Source organism: Anomaloglossus baeobatrachus, unplaced genomic scaffold (genome assembly GCF_048569485.1).
Source record: "Anomaloglossus baeobatrachus isolate aAnoBae1 unplaced genomic scaffold, aAnoBae1.hap1 Scaffold_852, whole genome shotgun sequence".
Taxonomy (NCBI): Eukaryota; Metazoa; Chordata; class Amphibia; order Anura; family Aromobatidae; genus Anomaloglossus; species Anomaloglossus baeobatrachus.
Genome location: NW_027445242.1, coordinates 41736 through 65554, shown reverse-complemented (window position 1 = coordinate 65554; position 23819 = coordinate 41736). Strand labels below are relative to the sequence as shown.

Below are 23819 nucleotides of genomic sequence, written 5' to 3'. Positions count from 1 at the left end.
GAATAGAAAAACTGTAAAAAGCCCTCTGAGAAAGCCCCCCTCTAACCTTTGATAGTAAGCTTTTCTGTAGTCTGCCTGTTGATGTATTTTCCGTTTGAACTGTGCACAACATGAAGAGACGGAACACTGGCGGCTTGTCACAATGCCCCCCGATGACATCACAATAGCGCTGCTGCCTAGAAAACAAGCTGCGCAGAAGAAGTTGTTCTTTGGGTGGGAGGGTGGGCTAGTGGAAGGAGGGGGCAATCTCTTTTTTTCCCGGGTGGTAGGGGGATGACAGGAGAAGGGAAGCGGGTGGTGAGAAAGGTACAGAGGGCAGGGTTTGGGGGCTGGGAAGGAAAGGGAAAAGATTAGGGTTTGGGGATGATGAAAGGGCTTTCTACGGGTAAGGATGGCAAAGGGTGGCAGTGACGGAAAGTCAGGCAACCTGTCCTGTCCGTCTTTTTGTATCGTGAATTGGAAAGACTGCAAGGGGGAGGGGAGTTGCTTGCGCCCTAAAGGAGGAGTTATTCAGATTCATTGCAGTGGGCGGCGGCTGCAAAACGCACCATTCTTCTTGTTTTGGCTCTGCAAAGCAGCCTTTTCAAGGGTTGGCTTGGGTGACAAAATGTCTTGTGTAGGCGTGGGTTTGTCTCCCTCTCGCTCTCTCTCCCTAAGATGTGTCCGGCATAGGCCAGGGTGCCACTCGAGGCCCAAACCAATTCTGGTTATCGCTTCTCGGCCTTTTGGCTAAGATCAAGTGTAGTATCTGTTCTTATCAGTTTAATATCTGATACGTCCCCTATCTGGGGACCATATATTAAATGGATTTTTAGAACAGGGAGATGGAAAAAGAGCTTGCTCTGTCCACTCCACGCATTGACCTGGTATTGCAGTACCTCCAGGAACGGTGCACCCCTTCTTAACCCAGTTTCCAAAAGCAGAACTCAATTCACCTGATTCATATTAGCCCGATTTAATGAATTGGAAGAAAGCATACGTCTTCATATGCACCTCAATTTGGCCCATTCACTTTTCACACTTCCTCCTTTTGTTTTTTATCTTTCACACTTTTGACTTTCTTTATTCATCCAAATAGCAAACTCATCACCACTCAACCTGACCAACTCGGCTATGTCCCCGTGCTGCAGTTCTCTGTCTTATCTAGATCATTTGCAATTGAATGGAATAGATCCCTTTTGGACAAAGTGGATTCACCTGCTGCTGCAGTGACCACAGGTGTGATAACATCTAGAATTGGCATCTGGTGCGATCTCTCCGCTTCCACTCCAAAGAAAGTTACCTGTTTATTCCTATCATGCATTGGTTTTTGGGGTTTTCTTTGAGTAATGATGATCTCTTTAGTAGTCTGTTGGCGCCCTCTCCTGGAGGAATAGTTTGCTTGCTCTTGGACATTCTAAAAGAGAGGTCATGATAGACATTGAGCTTCTGAGCTCAATTGGGGACAGTCATGGGTGATGAATGTTTGCAACCTACTGCGAAGCCTCATACCGCAATATAAGGAACGTCAAATACTAAGAAAGGGCGGCCTATGAAAGAATTACTACTTTCAATAAGTACACTTAAACGGCTAATTGGGAATAGAAAAACTGTAAAAAGCCCTCTGAGAAAGCCCCCCTCTAACCTTTGATAGTAAGCTTTTCTGTAGTCTGCCTGTTGATGTATTTTCCGTTTGAACTGTGCACAACATGAAGAGACGGAACACTGGCGGCTTGTCACAATGCCCCCCGATGACATCACAATAGCGCTGCTGCCTAGAAAACAAGCTGCGCAGAAGAAGTTGTTCTTTGGGTGGGAGGGTGGGCTAGTGGAAGGAGGGGGCAATCTCTTTTTTTCCCGGGTGGTAGGGGGATGACAGGAGAAGGGAAGCGGGTGGTGAGAAAGGTACAGAGGGCAGGGTTTGGGGGCTGGGAAGGAAAGGGAAAAGATTAGGGTTTGGGGATGATGAAAGGGCTTTCTACGGGTAAGGATGGCAAAGGGTGGCAGTGACGGAAAGTCAGGCAACCTGTCCTGTCCGTCTTTTTGTATCGTGAATTGGAAAGACTGCAAGGGGGAGGGGAGTTGCTTGCGCCCTAAAGGAGGAGTTATTCAGATTCATTGCAGTGGGCGGCGGCTGCAAAACGCACCATTCTTCTTGTTTTGGCTCTGCAAAGCAGCCTTTTCAAGGGTTGGCTTGGGTGACAAAATGTCTTGTGTAGGCGTGGGTTTGTCTCCCTCTCGCTCTCTCTCCCTAAGATGTGTCCGGCATAGGCCAGGGTGCCACTCGAGGCCCAAACCAATTCTGGTTATCGCTTCTCGGCCTTTTGGCTAAGATCAAGTGTAGTATCTGTTCTTATCAGTTTAATATCTGATACGTCCCCTATCTGGGGACCATATATTAAATGGATTTTTAGAACAGGGAGATGGAAAAAGAGCTTGCTCTGTCCACTCCACGCATTGACCTGGTATTGCAGTACCTCCAGGAACGGTGCACCCCTTCTTAACCCAGTTTCCAAAAGCAGAACTCAATTCACCTGATTCATATTAGCCCGATTTAATGAATTGGAAGAAAGCATACGTCTTCATATGCACCTCAATTTGGCCCATTCACTTTTCACACTTCCTCCTTTTGTTTTTTATCTTTCACACTTTTGACTTTCTTTATTCATCCAAATAGCAAACTCATCACCACTCAACCTGACCAACTCGGCTATGTCCCCGTGCTGCAGTTCTCTGTCTTATCTAGATCATTTGCAATTGAATGGAATAGATCCCTTTTGGACAAAGTGGATTCACCTGCTGCTGCAGTGACCACAGGTGTGATAACATCTAGAATTGGCATCTGGTGCGATCTCTCCGCTTCCACTCCAAAGAAAGTTACCTGTTTATTCCTATCATGCATTGGTTTTTGGGGTTTTCTTTGAGTAATGATGATCTCTTTAGTAGTCTGTTGGCGCCCTCTCCTGGAGGAATAGTTTGCTTGCTCTTGGACATTCTAAAAGAGAGGTCATGATAGACATTGAGCTTCTGAGCTCAATTGGGGACAGTCATGGGTGATGAATGTTTGCAACCTACTGCGAAGCCTCATACCGCAATATAAGGAACGTCAAATACTAAGAAAGGGCGGCCTATGAAAGAATTACTACTTTCAATAAGTACACTTAAACGGCTAATTGGGAATAGAAAAACTGTAAAAAGCCCTCTGAGAAAGCCCCCCTCTAACCTTTGATAGTAAGCTTTTCTGTAGTCTGCCTGTTGATGTATTTTCCGTTTGAACTGTGCACAACATGAAGAGACGGAACACTGGCGGCTTGTCACAATGCCCCCCGATGACATCACAATAGCGCTGCTGCCTAGAAAACAAGCTGCGCAGAAGAAGTTGTTCTTTGGGTGGGAGGGTGGGCTAGTGGAAGGAGGGGGCAATCTCTTTTTTTCCCGGGTGGTAGGGGGATGACAGGAGAAGGGAAGCGGGTGGTGAGAAAGGTACAGAGGGCAGGGTTTGGGGGCTGGGAAGGAAAGGGAAAAGATTAGGGTTTGGGGATGATGAAAGGGCTTTCTACGGGTAAGGATGGCAAAGGGTGGCAGTGACGGAAAGTCAGGCAACCTGTCCTGTCCGTCTTTTTGTATCGTGAATTGGAAAGACTGCAAGGGGGAGGGGAGTTGCTTGCGCCCTAAAGGAGGAGTTATTCAGATTCATTGCAGTGGGCGGCGGCTGCAAAACGCACCATTCTTCTTGTTTTGGCTCTGCAAAGCAGCCTTTTCAAGGGTTGGCTTGGGTGACAAAATGTCTTGTGTAGGCGTGGGTTTGTCTCCCTCTCGCTCTCTCTCCCTAAGATGTGTCCGGCATAGGCCAGGGTGCCACTCGAGGCCCAAACCAATTCTGGTTATCGCTTCTCGGCCTTTTGGCTAAGATCAAGTGTAGTATCTGTTCTTATCAGTTTAATATCTGATACGTCCCCTATCTGGGGACCATATATTAAATGGATTTTTAGAACAGGGAGATGGAAAAAGAGCTTGCTCTGTCCACTCCACGCATTGACCTGGTATTGCAGTACCTCCAGGAACGGTGCACCCCTTCTTAACCCAGTTTCCAAAAGCAGAACTCAATTCACCTGATTCATATTAGCCCGATTTAATGAATTGGAAGAAAGCATACGTCTTCATATGCACCTCAATTTGGCCCATTCACTTTTCACACTTCCTCCTTTTGTTTTTTATCTTTCACACTTTTGACTTTCTTTATTCATCCAAATAGCAAACTCATCACCACTCAACCTGACCAACTCGGCTATGTCCCCGTGCTGCAGTTCTCTGTCTTATCTAGATCATTTGCAATTGAATGGAATAGATCCCTTTTGGACAAAGTGGATTCACCTGCTGCTGCAGTGACCACAGGTGTGATAACATCTAGAATTGGCATCTGGTGCGATCTCTCCGCTTCCACTCCAAAGAAAGTTACCTGTTTATTCCTATCATGCATTGGTTTTTGGGGTTTTCTTTGAGTAATGATGATCTCTTTAGTAGTCTGTTGGCGCCCTCTCCTGGAGGAATAGTTTGCTTGCTCTTGGACATTCTAAAAGAGAGGTCATGATAGACATTGAGCTTCTGAGCTCAATTGGGGACAGTCATGGGTGATGAATGTTTGCAACCTACTGCGAAGCCTCATACCGCAATATAAGGAACGTCAAATACTAAGAAAGGGCGGCCTATGAAAGAATTACTACTTTCAATAAGTACACTTAAACGGCTAATTGGGAATAGAAAAACTGTAAAAAGCCCTCTGAGAAAGCCCCCCTCTAACCTTTGATAGTAAGCTTTTCTGTAGTCTGCCTGTTGATGTATTTTCCGTTTGAACTGTGCACAACATGAAGAGACGGAACACTGGCGGCTTGTCACAATGCCCCCCGATGACATCACAATAGCGCTGCTGCCTAGAAAACAAGCTGCGCAGAAGAAGTTGTTCTTTGGGTGGGAGGGTGGGCTAGTGGAAGGAGGGGGCAATCTCTTTTTTTCCCGGGTGGTAGGGGGATGACAGGAGAAGGGAAGCGGGTGGTGAGAAAGGTACAGAGGGCAGGGTTTGGGGGCTGGGAAGGAAAGGGAAAAGATTAGGGTTTGGGGATGATGAAAGGGCTTTCTACGGGTAAGGATGGCAAAGGGTGGCAGTGACGGAAAGTCAGGCAACCTGTCCTGTCCGTCTTTTTGTATCGTGAATTGGAAAGACTGCAAGGGGGAGGGGAGTTGCTTGCGCCCTAAAGGAGGAGTTATTCAGATTCATTGCAGTGGGCGGCGGCTGCAAAACGCACCATTCTTCTTGTTTTGGCTCTGCAAAGCAGCCTTTTCAAGGGTTGGCTTGGGTGACAAAATGTCTTGTGTAGGCGTGGGTTTGTCTCCCTCTCGCTCTCTCTCCCTAAGATGTGTCCGGCATAGGCCAGGGTGCCACTCGAGGCCCAAACCAATTCTGGTTATCGCTTCTCGGCCTTTTGGCTAAGATCAAGTGTAGTATCTGTTCTTATCAGTTTAATATCTGATACGTCCCCTATCTGGGGACCATATATTAAATGGATTTTTAGAACAGGGAGATGGAAAAAGAGCTTGCTCTGTCCACTCCACGCATTGACCTGGTATTGCAGTACCTCCAGGAACGGTGCACCCCTTCTTAACCCAGTTTCCAAAAGCAGAACTCAATTCACCTGATTCATATTAGCCCGATTTAATGAATTGGAAGAAAGCATACGTCTTCATATGCACCTCAATTTGGCCCATTCACTTTTCACACTTCCTCCTTTTGTTTTTTATCTTTCACACTTTTGACTTTCTTTATTCATCCAAATAGCAAACTCATCACCACTCAACCTGACCAACTCGGCTATGTCCCCGTGCTGCAGTTCTCTGTCTTATCTAGATCATTTGCAATTGAATGGAATAGATCCCTTTTGGACAAAGTGGATTCACCTGTTGCTGCAGTGACCACAGGTGTGATAACATCTAGAATTGGCATCTGGTGCGATCTCTCCGCTTCCACTCCAAAGAAAGTTACCTGTTTATTCCTATCATGCATTGGTTTTTGGGGTTTTCTTTGAGTAATGATGATCTCTTTAGTAGTCTGTTGGCGCCCTCTCCTGGAGGAATAGTTTGCTTGCTCTTGGACATTCTAAAAGAGAGGTCATGATAGACATTGAGCTTCTGAGCTCAATTGGGGACAGTCATGGGTGATGAATGTTTGCAACCTACTGCGAAGCCTCATACCGCAATATAAGGAACGTCAAATACTAAGAAAGGGCGGCCTATGAAAGAATTACTACTTTCAATAAGTACACTTAAACGGCTAATTGGGAATAGAAAAACTGTAAAAAGCCCTCTGAGAAAGCCCCCCTCTAACCTTTGATAGTAAGCTTTTCTGTAGTCTGCCTGTTGATGTATTTTCCGTTTGAACTGTGCACAACATGAAGAGACGGAACACTGGCGGCTTGTCACAATGCCCCCCGATGACATCACAATAGCGCTGCTGCCTAGAAAACAAGCTGCGCAGAAGAAGTTGTTCTTTGGGTGGGAGGGTGGGCTAGTGGAAGGAGGGGGCAATCTCTTTTTTTCCCGGGTGGTAGGGGGATGACAGGAGAAGGGAAGCGGGTGGTGAGAAAGGTACAGAGGGCAGGGTTTGGGGGCTGGGAAGGAAAGGGAAAAGATTAGGGTTTGGGGATGATGAAAGGGCTTTCTACGGGTAAGGATGGCAAAGGGTGGCAGTGACGGAAAGTCAGGCAACCTGTCCTGTCCGTCTTTTTGTATCGTGAATTGGAAAGACTGCAAGGGGGAGGGGAGTTGCTTGCGCCCTAAAGGAGGAGTTATTCAGATTCATTGCAGTGGGCGGCGGCTGCAAAACGCACCATTCTTCTTGTTTTGGCTCTGCAAAGCAGCCTTTTCAAGGGTTGGCTTGGGTGACAAAATGTCTTGTGTAGGCGTGGGTTTGTCTCCCTCTCGCTCTCTCTCCCTAAGATGTGTCCGGCATAGGCCAGGGTGCCACTCGAGGCCCAAACCAATTCTGGTTATCGCTTCTCGGCCTTTTGGCTAAGATCAAGTGTAGTATCTGTTCTTATCAGTTTAATATCTGATACGTCCCCTATCTGGGGACCATATATTAAATGGATTTTTAGAACAGGGAGATGGAAAAAGAGCTTGCTCTGTCCACTCCACGCATTGACCTGGTATTGCAGTACCTCCAGGAACGGTGCACCCCTTCTTAACCCAGTTTCCAAAAGCAGAACTCAATTCACCTGATTCATATTAGCCCGATTTAATGAATTGGAAGAAAGCATACGTCTTCATATGCACCTCAATTTGGCCCATTCACTTTTCACACTTCCTCCTTTTGTTTTTTATCTTTCACACTTTTGACTTTCTTTATTCATCCAAATAGCAAACTCATCACCACTCAACCTGACCAACTCGGCTATGTCCCCGTGCTGCAGTTCTCTGTCTTATCTAGATCATTTGCAATTGAATGGAATAGATCCCTTTTGGACAAAGTGGATTCACCTGCTGCTGCAGTGACCACAGGTGTGATAACATCTAGAATTGGCATCTGGTGCGATCTCTCCGCTTCCACTCCAAAGAAAGTTACCTGTTTATTCCTATCATGCATTGGTTTTTGGGGTTTTCTTTGAGTAATGATGATCTCTTTAGTAGTCTGTTGGCGCCCTCTCCTGGAGGAATAGTTTGCTTGCTCTTGGACATTCTAAAAGAGAGGTCATGATAGACATTGAGCTTCTGAGCTCAATTGGGGACAGTCATGGGTGATGAATGTTTGCAACCTACTGCGAAGCCTCATACCGCAATATAAGGAACGTCAAATACTAAGAAAGGGCGGCCTATGAAAGAATTACTACTTTCAATAAGTACACTTAAACGGCTAATTGGGAATAGAAAAACTGTAAAAAGCCCTCTGAGAAAGCCCCCCTCTAACCTTTGATAGTAAGCTTTTCTGTAGTCTGCCTGTTGATGTATTTTCCGTTTGAACTGTGCACAACATGAAGAGACGGAACACTGGCGGCTTGTCACAATGCCCCCCGATGACATCACAATAGCGCTGCTGCCTAGAAAACAAGCTGCGCAGAAGAAGTTGTTCTTTGGGTGGGAGGGTGGGCTAGTGGAAGGAGGGGGCAATCTCTTTTTTTCCCGGGTGGTAGGGGGATGACAGGAGAAGGGAAGCGGGTGGTGAGAAAGGTACAGAGGGCAGGGTTTGGGGGCTGGGAAGGAAAGGGAAAAGATTAGGGTTTGGGGATGATGAAAGGGCTTTCTACGGGTAAGGATGGCAAAGGGTGGCAGTGACGGAAAGTCAGGCAACCTGTCCTGTCCGTCTTTTTGTATCGTGAATTGGAAAGACTGCAAGGGGGAGGGGAGTTGCTTGCGCCCTAAAGGAGGAGTTATTCAGATTCATTGCAGTGGGCGGCGGCTGCAAAACGCACCATTCTTCTTGTTTTGGCTCTGCAAAGCAGCCTTTTCAAGGGTTGGCTTGGGTGACAAAATGTCTTGTGTAGGCGTGGGTTTGTCTCCCTCTCGCTCTCTCTCCCTAAGATGTGTCCGGCATAGGCCAGGGTGCCACTCGAGGCCCAAACCAATTCTGGTTATCGCTTCTCGGCCTTTTGGCTAAGATCAAGTGTAGTATCTGTTCTTATCAGTTTAATATCTGATACGTCCCCTATCTGGGGACCATATATTAAATGGATTTTTAGAACAGGGAGATGGAAAAAGAGCTTGCTCTGTCCACTCCACGCATTGACCTGGTATTGCAGTACCTCCAGGAACGGTGCACCCCTTCTTAACCCAGTTTCCAAAAGCAGAACTCAATTCACCTGATTCATATTAGCCCGATTTAATGAATTGGAAGAAAGCATACGTCTTCATATGCACCTCAATTTGGCCCATTCACTTTTCACACTTCCTCCTTTTGTTTTTTATCTTTCACACTTTTGACTTTCTTTATTCATCCAAATAGCAAACTCATCACCACTCAACCTAGACCAACTCGGCTATGTCCCCGTGCTGCAGTTCTCTGTCTTATCTAGATCATTTGCAATTGAATGGAATAGATCCCTTTTGGACAAAGTGGATTCACCTGCTGCTGCAGTGACCACAGGTGTGATAACATCTAGAATTGGCATCTGGTGCGATCTCTCCGCTTCCACTCCAAAGAAAGTTACCTGTTTATTCCTATCATGCATTGGTTTTTGGGGTTTTCTTTGAGTAATGATGATCTCTTTAGTAGTCTGTTGGCGCCCTCTCCTGGAGGAATAGTTTGCTTGCTCTTGGACATTCTAAAAGAGAGGTCATGATAGACATTGAGCTTCTGAGCTCAATTGGGGACAGTCATGGGTGATGAATGTTTGCAACCTACTGCGAAGCCTCATACCGCAATATAAGGAACGTCAAATACTAAGAAAGGGCGGCCTATGAAAGAATTACTACTTTCAATAAGTACACTTAAACGGCTAATTGGGAATAGAAAAACTGTAAAAAGCCCTCTGAGAAAGCCCCCCTCTAACCTTTGATAGTAAGCTTTTCTGTAGTCTGCCTGTTGATGTATTTTCCGTTTGAACTGTGCACAACATGAAGAGACGGAACACTGGCGGCTTGTCACAATGCCCCCCGATGACATCACAATAGCGCTGCTGCCTAGAAAACAAGCTGCGCAGAAGAAGTTGTTCTTTGGGTGGGAGGGTGGGCTAGTGGAAGGAGGGGGCAATCTCTTTTTTTCCCGGGTGGTAGGGGGATGACAGGAGAAGGGAAGCGGGTGGTGAGAAAGGTACAGAGGGCAGGGTTTGGGGGCTGGGAAGGAAAGGGAAAAGATTAGGGTTTGGGGATGATGAAAGGGCTTTCTACGGGTAAGGATGGCAAAGGGTGGCAGTGACGGAAAGTCAGGCAACCTGTCCTGTCCGTCTTTTTGTATCGTGAATTGGAAAGACTGCAAGGGGGAGGGGAGTTGCTTGCGCCCTAAAGGAGGAGTTATTCAGATTCATTGCAGTGGGCGGCGGCTGCAAAACGCACCATTCTTCTTGTTTTGGCTCTGCAAAGCAGCCTTTTCAAGGGTTGGCTTGGGTGACAAAATGTCTTGTGTAGGCGTGGGTTTGTCTCCCTCTCGCTCTCTCTCCCTAAGATGTGTCCGGCATAGGCCAGGGTGCCACTCGAGGCCCAAACCAATTCTGGTTATCGCTTCTCGGCCTTTTGGCTAAGATCAAGTGTAGTATCTGTTCTTATCAGTTTAATATCTGATACGTCCCCTATCTGGGGACCATATATTAAATGGATTTTTAGAACAGGGAGATGGAAAAAGAGCTTGCTCTGTCCACTCCACGCATTGACCTGGTATTGCAGTACCTCCAGGAACGGTGCACCCCTTCTTAACCCAGTTTCCAAAAGCAGAACTCAATTCACCTGATTCATATTAGCCCGATTTAATGAATTGGAAGAAAGCATACGTCTTCATATGCACCTCAATTTGGCCCATTCACTTTTCACACTTCCTCCTTTTGTTTTTTATCTTTCACACTTTTGACTTTCTTTATTCATCCAAATAGCAAACTCATCACCACTCAACCTGACCAACTCGGCTATGTCCCCGTGCTGCAGTTCTCTGTCTTATCTAGATCATTTGCAATTGAATGGAATAGATCCCTTTTGGACAAAGTGGATTCACCTGCTGCTGCAGTGACCACAGGTGTGATAACATCTAGAATTGGCATCTGGTGCGATCTCTCCGCTTCCACTCCAAAGAAAGTTACCTGTTTATTCCTATCATGCATTGGTTTTTGGGGTTTTCTTTGAGTAATGATGATCTCTTTAGTAGTCTGTTGGCGCCCTCTCCTGGAGGAATAGTTTGCTTGCTCTTGGACATTCTAAAAGAGAGGTCATGATAGACATTGAGCTTCTGAGCTCAATTGGGGACAGTCATGGGTGATGAATGTTTGCAACCTACTGCGAAGCCTCATACCGCAATATAAGGAACGTCAAATACTAAGAAAGGGCGGCCTATGAAAGAATTACTACTTTCAATAAGTACACTTAAACGGCTAATTGGGAATAGAAAAACTGTAAAAAGCCCTCTGAGAAAGCCCCCCTCTAACCTTTGATAGTAAGCTTTTCTGTAGTCTGCCTGTTGATGTATTTTCCGTTTGAACTGTGCACAACATGAAGAGACGGAACACTGGCGGCTTGTCACAATGCCCCCCGATGACATCACAATAGCGCTGCTGCCTAGAAAACAAGCTGCGCAGAAGAAGTTGTTCTTTGGGTGGGAGGGTGGGCTAGTGGAAGGAGGGGGCAATCTCTTTTTTTCCCGGGTGGTAGGGGGATGACAGGAGAAGGGAAGCGGGTGGTGAGAAAGGTACAGAGGGCAGGGTTTGGGGGCTGGGAAGGAAAGGGAAAAGATTAGGGTTTGGGGATGATGAAAGGGCTTTCTACGGGTAAGGATGGCAAAGGGTGGCAGTGACGGAAAGTCAGGCAACCTGTCCTGTCCGTCTTTTTGTATCGTGAATTGGAAAGACTGCAAGGGGGAGGGGAGTTGCTTGCGCCCTAAAGGAGGAGTTATTCAGATTCATTGCAGTGGGCGGCGGCTGCAAAACGCACCATTCTTCTTGTTTTGGCTCTGCAAAGCAGCCTTTTCAAGGGTTGGCTTGGGTGACAAAATGTCTTGTGTAGGCGTGGGTTTGTCTCCCTCTCGCTCTCTCTCCCTAAGATGTGTCCGGCATAGGCCAGGGTGCCACTCGAGGCCCAAACCAATTCTGGTTATCGCTTCTCGGCCTTTTGGCTAAGATCAAGTGTAGTATCTGTTCTTATCAGTTTAATATCTGATACGTCCCCTATCTGGGGACCATATATTAAATGGATTTTTAGAACAGGGAGATGGAAAAAGAGCTTGCTCTGTCCACTCCACGCATTGACCTGGTATTGCAGTACCTCCAGGAACGGTGCACCCCTTCTTAACCCAGTTTCCAAAAGCAGAACTCAATTCACCTGATTCATATTAGCCCGATTTAATGAATTGGAAGAAAGCATACGTCTTCATATGCACCTCAATTTGGCCCATTCACTTTTCACACTTCCTCCTTTTGTTTTTTATCTTTCACACTTTTGACTTTCTTTATTCATCCAAATAGCAAACTCATCACCACTCAACCTGACCAACGCGGCTATGTCCCCGTGCTGCAGTTCTCTGTCTTATCTAGATCATTTGCAATTGAATGGAATAGATCCCTTTTGGACAAAGTGGATTCACCTGCTGCTGCAGTGACCACAGGTGTGATAACATCTAGAATTGGCATCTGGTGCGATCTCTCCGCTTCCACTCCAAAGAAAGTTACCTGTTTATTCCTATCATGCATTGGTTTTTGGGGTTTTCTTTGAGTAATGATGATCTCTTTAGTAGTCTGTTGGCGCCCTCTCCTGGAGGAATAGTTTGCTTGCTCTTGGACATTCTAAAAGAGAGGTCATGATAGACATTGAGCTTCTGAGCTCAATTGGGGACAGTCATGGGTGATGAATGTTTGCAACCTACTGCGAAGCCTCATACCGCAATATAAGGAACGTCAAATACTAAGAAAGGGCGGCCTATGAAAGAATTACTACTTTCAATAAGTACACTTAAACGGCTAATTGGGAATAGAAAAACTGTAAAAAGCCCTCTGAGAAAGCCCCCCTCTAACCTTTGATAGTAAGCTTTTCTGTAGTCTGCCTGTTGATGTATTTTCCGTTTGAACTGTGCACAACATGAAGAGACGGAACACTGGCGGCTTGTCACAATGCCCCCCGATGACATCACAATAGCGCTGCTGCCTAGAAAACAAGCTGCGCAGAAGAAGTTGTTCTTTGGGTGGGAGGGTGGGCTAGTGGAAGGAGGGGGCAATCTCTTTTTTTCCCGGGTGGTAGGGGGATGACAGGAGAAGGGAAGCGGGTGGTGAGAAAGGTACAGAGGGCAGGGTTTGGGGGCTGGGAAGGAAAGGGAAAAGATTAGGGTTTGGGGATGATGAAAGGGCTTTCTACGGGTAAGGATGGCAAAGGGTGGCAGTGACGGAAAGTCAGGCAACCTGTCCTGTCCGTCTTTTTGTATCGTGAATTGGAAAGACTGCAAGGGGGAGGGGAGTTGCTTGCGCCCTAAAGGAGGAGTTATTCAGATTCATTGCAGTGGGCGGCGGCTGCAAAACGCACCATTCTTCTTGTTTTGGCTCTGCAAAGCAGCCTTTTCAAGGGTTGGCTTGGGTGACAAAATGTCTTGTGTAGGCGTGGGTTTGTCTCCCTCTCGCTCTCTCTCCCTAAGATGTGTCCGGCATAGGCCAGGGTGCCACTCGAGGCCCAAACCAATTCTGGTTATCGCTTCTCGGCCTTTTGGCTAAGATCAAGTGTAGTATCTGTTCTTATCAGTTTAATATCTGATACGTCCCCTATCTGGGGACCATATATTAAATGGATTTTTAGAACAGGGAGATGGAAAAAGAGCTTGCTCTGTCCACTCCACGCATTGACCTGGTATTGCAGTACCTCCAGGAACGGTGCACCCCTTCTTAACCCAGTTTCCAAAAGCAGAACTCAATTCACCTGATTCATATTAGCCCGATTTAATGAATTGGAAGAAAGCATACGTCTTCATATGCACCTCAATTTGGCCCATTCACTTTTCACACTTCCTCCTTTTGTTTTTTATCTTTCACACTTTTGACTTTCTTTATTCATCCAAATAGCAAACTCATCACCACTCAACCTGACCAACTCGGCTATGTCCCCGTGCTGCAGTTCTCTGTCTTATCTAGATCATTTGCAATTGAATGGAATAGATCCCTTTTGGACAAAGTGGATTCACCTGCTGCTGCAGTGACCACAGGTGTGATAACATCTAGAATTGGCATCTGGTGCGATCTCTCCGCTTCCACTCCAAAGAAAGTTACCTGTTTATTCCTATCATGCATTGGTTTTTGGGGTTTTCTTTGAGTAATGATGATCTCTTTAGTAGTCTGTTGGCGCCCTCTCCTGGAGGAATAGTTTGCTTGCTCTTGGACATTCTAAAAGAGAGGTCATGATAGACATTGAGCTTCTGAGCTCAATTGGGGACAGTCATGGGTGATGAATGTTTGCAACCTACTGCGAAGCCTCATACCGCAATATAAGGAACGTCAAATACTAAGAAAGGGCGGCCTATGAAAGAATTACTACTTTCAATAAGTACACTTAAACGGCTAATTGGGAATAGAAAAACTGTAAAAAGCCCTCTGAGAAAGCCCCCCTCTAACCTTTGATAGTAAGCTTTTCTGTAGTCTGCCTGTTGATGTATTTTCCGTTTGAACTGTGCACAACATGAAGAGACGGAACACTGGCGGCTTGTCACAATGCCCCCCGATGACATCACAATAGCGCTGCTGCCTAGAAAACAAGCTGCGCAGAAGAAGTTGTTCTTTGGGTGGGAGGGTGGGCTAGTGGAAGGAGGGGGCAATCTCTTTTTTTCCCGGGTGGTAGGGGGATGACAGGAGAAGGGAAGCGGGTGGTGAGAAAGGTACAGAGGGCAGGGTTTGGGGGCTGGGAAGGAAAGGGAAAAGATTAGGGTTTGGGGATGATGAAAGGGCTTTCTACGGGTAAGGATGGCAAAGGGTGGCAGTGACGGAAAGTCAGGCAACCTGTCCTGTCCGTCTTTTTGTATCGTGAATTGGAAAGACTGCAAGGGGGAGGGGAGTTGCTTGCGCCCTAAAGGAGGAGTTATTCAGATTCATTGCAGTGGGCGGCGGCTGCAAAACGCACCATTCTTCTTGTTTTGGCTCTGCAAAGCAGCCTTTTCAAGGGTTGGCTTGGGTGACAAAATGTCTTGTGTAGGCGTGGGTTTGTCTCCCTCTCGCTCTCTCTCCCTAAGATGTGTCCGGCATAGGCCAGGGTGCCACTCGAGGCCCAAACCAATTCTGGTTATCGCTTCTCGGCCTTTTGGCTAAGATCAAGTGTAGTATCTGTTCTTATCAGTTTAATATCTGATACGTCCCCTATCTGGGGACCATATATTAAATGGATTTTTAGAACAGGGAGATGGAAAAAGAGCTTGCTCTGTCCACTCCACGCATTGACCTGGTATTGCAGTACCTCCAGGAACGGTGCACCCCTTCTTAACCCAGTTTCCAAAAGCAGAACTCAATTCACCTGATTCATATTAGCCCGATTTAATGAATTGGAAGAAAGCATACGTCTTCATATGCACCTCAATTTGGCCCATTCACTTTTCACACTTCCTCCTTTTGTTTTTTATCTTTCACACTTTTGACTTTCTTTATTCATCCAAATAGCAAACTCATCACCACTCAACCTGACCAACTCGGCTATGTCCCCGTGCTGCAGTTCTCTGTCTTATCTAGATCATTTGCAATTGAATGGAATAGATCCCTTTTGGACAAAGTGGATTCACCTGCTGCTGCAGTGACCACAGGTGTGATAACATCTAGAATTGGCATCTGGTGCGATCTCTCCGCTTCCACTCCAAAGAAAGTTACCTGTTTATTCCTATCATGCATTGGTTTTTGGGGTTTTCTTTGAGTAATGATGATCTCTTTAGTAGTCTGTTGGCGCCCTCTCCTGGAGGAATAGTTTGCTTGCTCTTGGACATTCTAAAAGAGAGGTCATGATAGACATTGAGCTTCTGAGCTCAATTGGGGACAGTCATGGGTGATGAATGTTTGCAACCTACTGCGAAGCCTCATACCGCAATATAAGGAACGTCAAATACTAAGAAAGGGCGGCCTATGAAAGAATTACTACTTTCAATAAGTACACTTAAACGGCTAATTGGGAATAGAAAAACTGTAAAAAGCCCTCTGAGAAAGCCCCCCTCTAACCTTTGATAGTAAGCTTTTCTGTAGTCTGCCTGTTGATGTATTTTCCGTTTGAACTGTGCACAACATGAAGAGACGGAACACTGGCGGCTTGTCACAATGCCCCCCGATGACATCACAATAGCGCTGCTGCCTAGAAAACAAGCTGCGCAGAAGAAGTTGTTCTTTGGGTGGGAGGGTGGGCTAGTGGAAGGAGGGGGCAATCTCTTTTTTTCCCGGGTGGTAGGGGGATGACAGGAGAAGGGAAGCGGGTGGTGAGAAAGGTACAGAGGGCAGGGTTTGGGGGCTGGGAAGGAAAGGGAAAAGATTAGGGTTTGGGGATGATGAAAGGGCTTTCTACGGGTAAGGATGGCAAAGGGTGGCAGTGACGGAAAGTCAGGCAACCTGTCCTGTCCGTCTTTTTGTATCGTGAATTGGAAAGACTGCAAGGGGGAGGGGAGTTGCTTGCGCCCTAAAGGAGGAGTTATTCAGATTCATTGCAGTGGGCGGCGGCTGCAAAACGCACCATTCTTCTTGTTTTGGCTCTGCAAAGCAGCCTTTTCAAGGGTTGGCTTGGGTGACAAAATGTCTTGTGTAGGCGTGGGTTTGTCTCCCTCTCGCTCTCTCTCCCTAAGATGTGTCCGGCATAGGCCAGGGTGCCACTCGAGGCCCAAACCAATTCTGGTTATCGCTTCTCGGCCTTTTGGCTAAGATCAAGTGTAGTATCTGTTCTTATCAGTTTAATATCTGATACGTCCCCTATCTGGGGACCATATATTAAATGGATTTTTAGAACAGGGAGATGGAAAAAGAGCTTGCTCTGTCCACTCCACGCATTGACCTGGTATTGCAGTACCTCCAGGAACGGTGCACCCCTTCTTAACCCAGTTTCCAAAAGCAGAACTCAATTCACCTGATTCATATTAGCCCGATTTAATGAATTGGAAGAAAGCATACGTCTTCATATGCACCTCAATTTGGCCCATTCACTTTTCACACTTCCTCCTTTTGTTTTTTATCTTTCACACTTTTGACTTTCTTTATTCATCCAAATAGCAAACTCATCACCACTCAACCTGACCAACTCGGCTATGTCCCCGTGCTGCAGTTCTCTGTCTTATCTAGATCATTTGCAATTGAATGGAATAGATCCCTTTTGGACAAAGTGGATTCACCTGCTGCTGCAGTGACCACAGGTGTGATAACATCTAGAATTGGCATCTGGTGCGATCTCTCCGCTTCCACTCCAAAGAAAGTTACCTGTTTATTCCTATCATGCATTGGTTTTTGGGGTTTTCTTTGAGTAATGATGATCTCTTTAGTAGTCTGTTGGCGCCCTCTCCTGGAGGAATAGTTTGCTTGCTCTTGGACATTCTAAAAGAGAGGTCATGATAGACATTGAGCTTCTGAGCTCAATTGGGGACAGTCATGGGTGATGAATGTTTGCAACCTACTGCGAAGCCTCATACCGCAATATAAGGAACGTCAAATACTAAGAAAGGGCGGCCTATGAAAGAATTACTACTTTCAATAAGTACACTTAAACGGCTAATTGGGAATAGAAAAACTGTAAAAAGCCCTCTGAGAAAGCCCCCCTCTAACCTTTGATAGTAAGCTTTTCTGTAGTCTGCCTGTTGATGTATTTTCCGTTTGAACTGTGCACAACATGAAGAGACGGAACACTGGCGGCTTGTCACAATGCCCCCCGATGACATCACAATAGCGCTGCTGCCTAGAAAACAAGCTGCGCAGAAGAAGTTGTTCTTTGGGTGGGAGGGTGGGCTAGTGGAAGGAGGGGGCAATCTCTTTTTTTCCCGGGTGGTAGGGGGATGACAGGAGAAGGGAAGCGGGTGGTGAGAAAGGTACAGAGGGCAGGGTTTGGGGGCTGGGAAGGAAAGGGAAAAGATTAGGGTTTGGGGATGATGAAAGGGCTTTCTACGGGTAAGGATGGCAAAGGGTGGCAGTGACGGAAAGTCAGGCAACCTGTCCTGTCCGTCTTTTTGTATCGTGAATTGGAAAGACTGCAAGGGGGAGGGGAGTTGCTTGCGCCCTAAAGGAGGAGTTATTCAGATTCATTGCAGTGGGCGGCGGCTGCAAAACGCACCATTCTTCTTGTTTTGGCTCTGCAAAGCAGCCTTTTCAAGGGTTGGCTTGGGTGACAAAATGTCTTGTGTAGGCGTGGGTTTGTCTCCCTCTCGCTCTCTCTCCCTAAGATGTGTCCGGCATAGGCCAGGGTGCCACTCGAGGCCCAAACCAATTCTGGTTATCGCTTCTCGGCCTTTTGGCTAAGATCAAGTGTAGTATCTGTTCTTATCAGTTTAATATCTGATACGTCCCCTATCTGGGGACCATATATTAAATGGATTTTTAGAACAGGGAGATGGAAAAAGAGCTTGCTCTGTCCACTCCACGCATTGACCTGGTATTGCAGTACCTCCAGGAACGGTGCACCCCTTCTTAACCCAGTTTCCAAAAGCAGAACTCAATTCACCTGATTCATATTAGCCCGATTTAATGAATTGGAAGAAAGCATACGTCTTCATATGCACCTCAATTTGGCCCATTCACTTTTCACACTTCCTCCTTTTGTTTTTTATCTTTCACACTTTTGACTTTCTTTATTCATCCAAATAGCAAACTCATCACCACTCAACCTGACCAACTCGGCTATGTCCCCGTGCTGCAGTTCTCTGTCTTATCTAGATCATTTGCAATTGAATGGAATAGATCCCTTTTGGACAAAGTGGATTCACCTGCTGCTGCAGTGACCACAGGTGTGATAACATCTAGAATTGGCATCTGGTGCGATCTCTCCGCTTCCACTCCAAAGAAAGTTACCTGTTTATTCCTATCATGCATTGGTTTTTGGGGTTTTCTTTGAGTAATGATGATCTCTTTAGTAGTCTGTTGGCGCCCTCTCCTGGAGGAATAGTTTGCTTGCTCTTGGACATTCTAAAAGAGAGGTCATGATAGACATTGAGCTTCTGAGCTCAATTGGGGACAGTCATGGGTGATGAATGTTTGCAACCTACTGCGAAGCCTCATACCGCAATATAAGGAACGTCAAATACTAAGAAAGGGCGGCCTATGAAAGAATTACTACTTTCAATAAGTACACTTAAACGGCTAATTGGGAATAGAAAAACTGTAAAAAGCCCTCTGAGAAAGCCCCCCTCTAACCTTTGATAGTAAGCTTTTCTGTAGTCTGCCTGTTGATGTATTTTCCGTTTGAACTGTGCACAACATGAAGAGACGGAACACTGGCGGCTTGTCACAATGCCCCCCGATGACATCACAATAGCGCTGCTGCCTAGAAAACAAGCTGCGCAGAAGAAGTTGTTCTTTGGGTGGGAGGGTGGGCTAGTGGAAGGAGGGGGCAATCTCTTTTTTTCCCGGGTGGTAGGGGGATGACAGGAGAAGGGAAGCGGGTGGTGAGAAAGGTACAGAGGGCAGGGTTTGGGGGCTGGGAAGGAAAGGGAAAAGATTAGGGTTTGGGGATGATGAAAGGGCTTTCTACGGGTAAGGATGGCAAAGGGTGGCAGTGACGGAAAGTCAGGCAACCTGTCCTGTCCGTCTTTTTGTATCGTGAATTGGAAAGACTGCAAGGGGGAGGGGAGTTGCTTGCGCCCTAAAGGAGGAGTTATTCAGATTCATTGCAGTGGGCGGCGGCTGCAAAACGCACCATTCTTCTTGTTTTGGCTCTGCAAAGCAGCCTTTTCAAGGGTTGGCTTGGGTGACAAAATGTCTTGTGTAGGCGTGGGTTTGTCTCCCTCTCGCTCTCTCTCCCTAAGATGTGTCCGGCATAGGCCAGGGTGCCACTCGAGGCCCAAACCAATTCTGGTTATCGCTTCTCGGCCTTTTGGCTAAGATCAAGTGTAGTATCTGTTCTTATCAGTTTAATATCTGATACGTCCCCTATCTGGGGACCATATATTAAATGGATTTTTAGAACAGGGAGATGGAAAAAGAGCTTGCTCTGTCCACTCCACGCATTGACCTGGTATTGCAGTACCTCCAGGAACGGTGCACCCCTTCTTAACCCAGTTTCCAAAAGCAGAACTCAATTCACCTGATTCATATTAGCCCGATTTAATGAATTGGAAGAAAGCATACGTCTTCATATGCACCTCAATTTGGCCCATTCACTTTTCACACTTCCTCCTTTTGTTTTTTATCTTTCACACTTTTGACTTTCTTTATTCATCCAAATAGCAAACTCATCACCACTCAACCTGACCAACTCGGCTATGTCCCCGTGCTGCAGTTCTCTGTCTTATCTAGATCATTTGCAATTGAATGGAATAGATCCCTTTTGGACAAAGTGGATTCACCTGCTGCTGCAGTGACCACAGGTGTGATAACATCTAGAATTGGCATCTGGTGCGATCTCTCCGCTTCCACTCCAAAGAAAGTTACCTGTTTATTCCTATCATGCATTGGTTTTTGGGGTTTTCTTTGAGTAATGATGATCTCTTTAGTAGTCTGTTGGCGCCCTCTCCTGGGAATAGTTTGCTTGCTCTTGGACATTCTAAAAGAGAGGTCATGATAGACATTGAGCTTCTGAGCTCAATTGGGGACAGTCATGGGTGATGAATGTTTGCAACCTACTGCGAAGCCTCATACCGCAATATAAGGAACGTCAAATACTAAGAAAGGGCGGCCTATGAAAGAATTACTACTTTCAATAAGTACACTTAAACGGCTAATTGGGAATAGAAAAACTGTAAAAAGCCCTCTGAGAAAGCCCCCCTCTAACCTTTGATAGTAAGCTTTTCTGTAGTCTGCCTGTTGATGTATTTTCCGTTTGAACTGTGCACAACATGAAGAGACGGAACACTGGCGGCTTGTCACAATGCCCCCCGATGACATCACAATAGCGCTGCTGCCTAGAAAACAAGCTGCGCAGAAGAAGTTGTTCTTTGGGTGGGAGGGTGGGCTAGTGGAAGGAGGGGGCAATCTCTTTTTTTCCCGGGTGGTAGGGGGATGACAGGAGAAGGGAAGCGGGTGGTGAGAAAGGTACAGAGGGCAGGGTTTGGGGGCTGGGAAGGAAAGGGAAAAGATTAGGGTTTGGGGATGATGAAAGGGCTTTCTACGGGTAAGGATGGCAAAGGGTGGCAGTGACGGAAAGTCAGGCAACCTGTCCTGTCCGTCTTTTTGTATCGTGAATTGGAAAGACTGCAAGGGGGAGGGGAGTTGCTTGCGCCCTAAAGGAGGAGTTATTCAGATTCATTGCAGTGGGCGGCGGCTGCAAAACGCACCATTCTTCTTGTTTTGGCTCTGCAAAGCAGCCTTTTCAAGGGTTGGCTTGGGTGACAAAATGTCTTGTGTAGGCGTGGGTTTGTCTCCCTCTCGCTCTCTCTCCCTAAGATGTGTCCGGCATAGGCCAGGGTGCCACTCGAGGCCCAAACCAATTCTGGTTATCGCTTCTCGGCCTTTTGGCTAAGATCAAGTGTAGTATCTGTTCTTATCAGTTTAATATCTGATACGTCCCCTATCTGGGGACCATATATTAAATGGATTTTTAGAACAGGGAGATGGAAAAAGAGCTTGCTCTGTCCACTCCACGCATTGACCTGGTATTGCAGTACCTCCAGGAACGGTGCACCCCTTCTTAACCCAGTTTCCAAAAGCAGAACTCAATTCACCTGATTCATATTAGCCCGATTTAATGAATTGGAAGAAAGCATACGTCTTCATATGCACCTCAATTTGGCCCATTCACTTTTCACACTTCCTCCTTTTGTTTTTTATCTTTCACACTTTTGACTTTCTTTATTCATCCAAATAGCAAACTCATCACCACTCAACCTGACCAACTCGGCTATGTCCCCGTGCTGCAGTTCTCTGTCTTATCTAGATCATTTGCAATTGAATGGAATAGATCCCTTTTGGACAAAGTGGATTCACCTGCTGCTGCAGTGACCACAGGTGTGATAACATCTAGAATTGGCATCTGGTGCGATCTCTCCGCTTCCACTCCAAAGAAAGTTACCTGTTTATTCCTATCATGCATTGGTTTTTGGGGTTTTCTTTGAGTAATGATGATCTCTTTAGTAGTCTGTTGGCGCCCTCTCCTGGAGGAATAGTTTGCTTGCTCTTGGACATTCTAAAAGAGAGGTCATGATAGACATTGAGCTTCTGAGCTCAATTGGGGACAGTCATGGGTGATGAATGTTTGCAACCTACTGCGAAGCCTCATACCGCAATATAAGGAACGTCAAATACTAAGAAAGGGCGGCCTATGAAAGAATTACTACTTTCAATAAGTACACTTAAACGGCTAATTGGGAATAGAAAAACTGTAAAAAGCCCTCTGAGAAAGCCCCCCTCTAACCTTTGATAGTAAGCTTTTCTGTAGTCTGCCTGTTGATGTATTTTCCGTTTGAACTGTGCACAACATGAAGAGACGGAACACTGGCGGCTTGTCACAATGCCCCCCGATGACATCACAATAGCGCTGCTGCCTAGAAAACAAGCTGCGCAGAAGAAGTTGTTCTTTGGGTGGGAGGGTGGGCTAGTGGAAGGAGGGGGCAATCTCTTTTTTTCCCGGGTGGTAGGGGGATGACAGGAGAAGGGAAGCGGGTGGTGAGAAAGGTACAGAGGGCAGGGTTTGGGGGCTGGGAAGGAAAGGGAAAAGATTAGGGTTTGGGGATGATGAAAGGGCTTTCTACGGGTAAGGATGGCAAAGGGTGGCAGTGACGGAAAGTCAGGCAACCTGTCCTGTCCGTCTTTTTGTATCGTGAATTGGAAAGACTGCAAGGGGGAGGGGAGTTGCTTGCGCCCTGAAGGAGGAGTTATTCAGATTCATTGCAGTGGGCGGCGGCTGCAAAACGCACCATTCTTCTTGTTTTGGCTCTGCAAAGCAGCCTTTTCAAGGGTTGGCTTGGGTGACAAAATGTCTTGTGTAGGCGTGGGTTTGTCTCCCTCTCGCTCTCTCTCCCTAAGATGTGTCCGGCATAGGCCAGGGTGCCACTCGAGGCCCAAACCAATTCTGGTTATCGCTTCTCGGCCTTTTGGCTAAGATCAAGTGTAGTATCTCTTCTTATCAGTTTAATATCTGATACGTCCCCTATCTGGGGACCATATATTAAATGGATTTTTAGAACAGGGAGATGGAAAAAGAGCTTGCTCTGTCCACTCCACGCATTGACCTGGTATTGCAGTACCTCCAGGAACGGTGCACCCCTTCTTAACCCAGTTTCCAAAAGCAGAACTCAATTCACCTGATTCATATTAGCCCGATTTAATGAATTGGAAGAAAGCATACGTCTTCATATGCACCTCAATTTGGCCCATTCACTTTTCACACTTCCTCCTTTTGTTTTTTATCTTTCACACTTTTGACTTTCTTTATTCATCCAAATAGCAAACTCATCACCACTCAACCTGACCAACTCGGCTATGTCCCCGTGCTGCAGTTCTCTGTCTTATCTAGATCATTTGCAATTGAATGGAATAGATCCCTTTTGGACAAAGTGGATTCACCTGCTGCTGCAGTGACCACAGGTGTGATAACATCTAGAATTGGCATCTGGTGCGATCTCTCCGCTTCCACTCCAAAGAAAGTTACCTGTTTATTCCTATCATGCATTGGTTTTTGGGGTTTTCTTTGAGTAATGATGATCTCTTTAGTAGTCTGTTGGCGCCCTCTCCTGGAGGAATAGTTTGCTTGCTCTTGGACATTCTAAAAGAGAGGTCATGATAGACATTGAGCTTCTGAGCTCAATTGGGGACAGTCATGGGTGATGAATGTTTGCAACCTACTGCGAAGCCTCATACCGCAATATAAGGAACGTCAAATACTAAGAAAGGGCGGCCTATGAAAGAATTACTACTTTCAATAAGTACACTTAAACGGCTAATTGGGAATAGAAAAACTGTAAAAAGCCCTCTGAGAAAGCCCCCCTCTAACCTTTGATAGTAAGCTTTTCTGTAGTCTGCCTGTTGATGTATTTTCCGTTTGAACTGTGCACAACATGAAGAGACGGAACACTGGCGGCTTGTCACAATGCCCCC

At 46.3% G+C, this 23819-nt stretch overlaps 15 non-coding genes across 15 annotated transcripts; all 15 read left to right on the top strand.

The window, feature by feature from the left end:
* Positions 1-709: 709 nt before the first annotated feature.
* On the top strand, positions 710-900 carry LOC142288835 (U2 spliceosomal RNA). Its single transcript, XR_012749461.1, has one exon. It is a non-coding gene; the product is annotated as a U2 spliceosomal RNA (small nuclear RNA).
* A 1387-nt stretch (positions 901-2287) lies between these two features.
* LOC142288834 (U2 spliceosomal RNA) lies at positions 2288-2478 on the top strand. The gene has a single exon (XR_012749460.1). It is a non-coding gene; the product is annotated as a U2 spliceosomal RNA (small nuclear RNA).
* Positions 2479-3865: 1387 nt separating this feature from the next.
* Positions 3866-4056, top strand: LOC142288832 (U2 spliceosomal RNA). Its single transcript, XR_012749458.1, has one exon. It is a non-coding gene; the product is annotated as a U2 spliceosomal RNA (small nuclear RNA).
* Positions 4057-5443: 1387 nt separating this feature from the next.
* LOC142288831 (U2 spliceosomal RNA) lies at positions 5444-5634 on the top strand. The gene has a single exon (XR_012749457.1). It is a non-coding gene; the product is annotated as a U2 spliceosomal RNA (small nuclear RNA).
* Positions 5635-7021: 1387 nt separating this feature from the next.
* LOC142288830 (U2 spliceosomal RNA) lies at positions 7022-7212 on the top strand. Its single transcript, XR_012749456.1, has one exon. It is a non-coding gene; the product is annotated as a U2 spliceosomal RNA (small nuclear RNA).
* A 1387-nt stretch (positions 7213-8599) lies between these two features.
* Positions 8600-8790, top strand: LOC142288829 (U2 spliceosomal RNA). The gene has a single exon (XR_012749455.1). It is a non-coding gene; the product is annotated as a U2 spliceosomal RNA (small nuclear RNA).
* Positions 8791-10178: 1388 nt separating this feature from the next.
* Positions 10179-10369, top strand: LOC142288828 (U2 spliceosomal RNA). The gene has a single exon (XR_012749454.1). It is a non-coding gene; the product is annotated as a U2 spliceosomal RNA (small nuclear RNA).
* Positions 10370-11756: 1387 nt separating this feature from the next.
* LOC142288827 (U2 spliceosomal RNA) lies at positions 11757-11947 on the top strand. The gene has a single exon (XR_012749453.1). It is a non-coding gene; the product is annotated as a U2 spliceosomal RNA (small nuclear RNA).
* A 1387-nt stretch (positions 11948-13334) lies between these two features.
* LOC142288826 (U2 spliceosomal RNA) lies at positions 13335-13525 on the top strand. The gene has a single exon (XR_012749452.1). It is a non-coding gene; the product is annotated as a U2 spliceosomal RNA (small nuclear RNA).
* A 1387-nt stretch (positions 13526-14912) lies between these two features.
* LOC142288825 (U2 spliceosomal RNA) lies at positions 14913-15103 on the top strand. The gene has a single exon (XR_012749451.1). It is a non-coding gene; the product is annotated as a U2 spliceosomal RNA (small nuclear RNA).
* Positions 15104-16490: 1387 nt separating this feature from the next.
* LOC142288824 (U2 spliceosomal RNA) lies at positions 16491-16681 on the top strand. Its single transcript, XR_012749450.1, has one exon. It is a non-coding gene; the product is annotated as a U2 spliceosomal RNA (small nuclear RNA).
* A 1387-nt stretch (positions 16682-18068) lies between these two features.
* LOC142288823 (U2 spliceosomal RNA) lies at positions 18069-18259 on the top strand. The gene has a single exon (XR_012749449.1). It is a non-coding gene; the product is annotated as a U2 spliceosomal RNA (small nuclear RNA).
* A 1387-nt stretch (positions 18260-19646) lies between these two features.
* Positions 19647-19837, top strand: LOC142288821 (U2 spliceosomal RNA). Its single transcript, XR_012749447.1, has one exon. It is a non-coding gene; the product is annotated as a U2 spliceosomal RNA (small nuclear RNA).
* Positions 19838-21222: 1385 nt separating this feature from the next.
* On the top strand, positions 21223-21413 carry LOC142288820 (U2 spliceosomal RNA). The gene has a single exon (XR_012749446.1). It is a non-coding gene; the product is annotated as a U2 spliceosomal RNA (small nuclear RNA).
* A 1387-nt stretch (positions 21414-22800) lies between these two features.
* LOC142288841 (U2 spliceosomal RNA) lies at positions 22801-22991 on the top strand. The gene has a single exon (XR_012749466.1). It is a non-coding gene; the product is annotated as a U2 spliceosomal RNA (small nuclear RNA).
* The last annotated feature ends 828 nt before the right edge of the window (positions 22992-23819 follow it).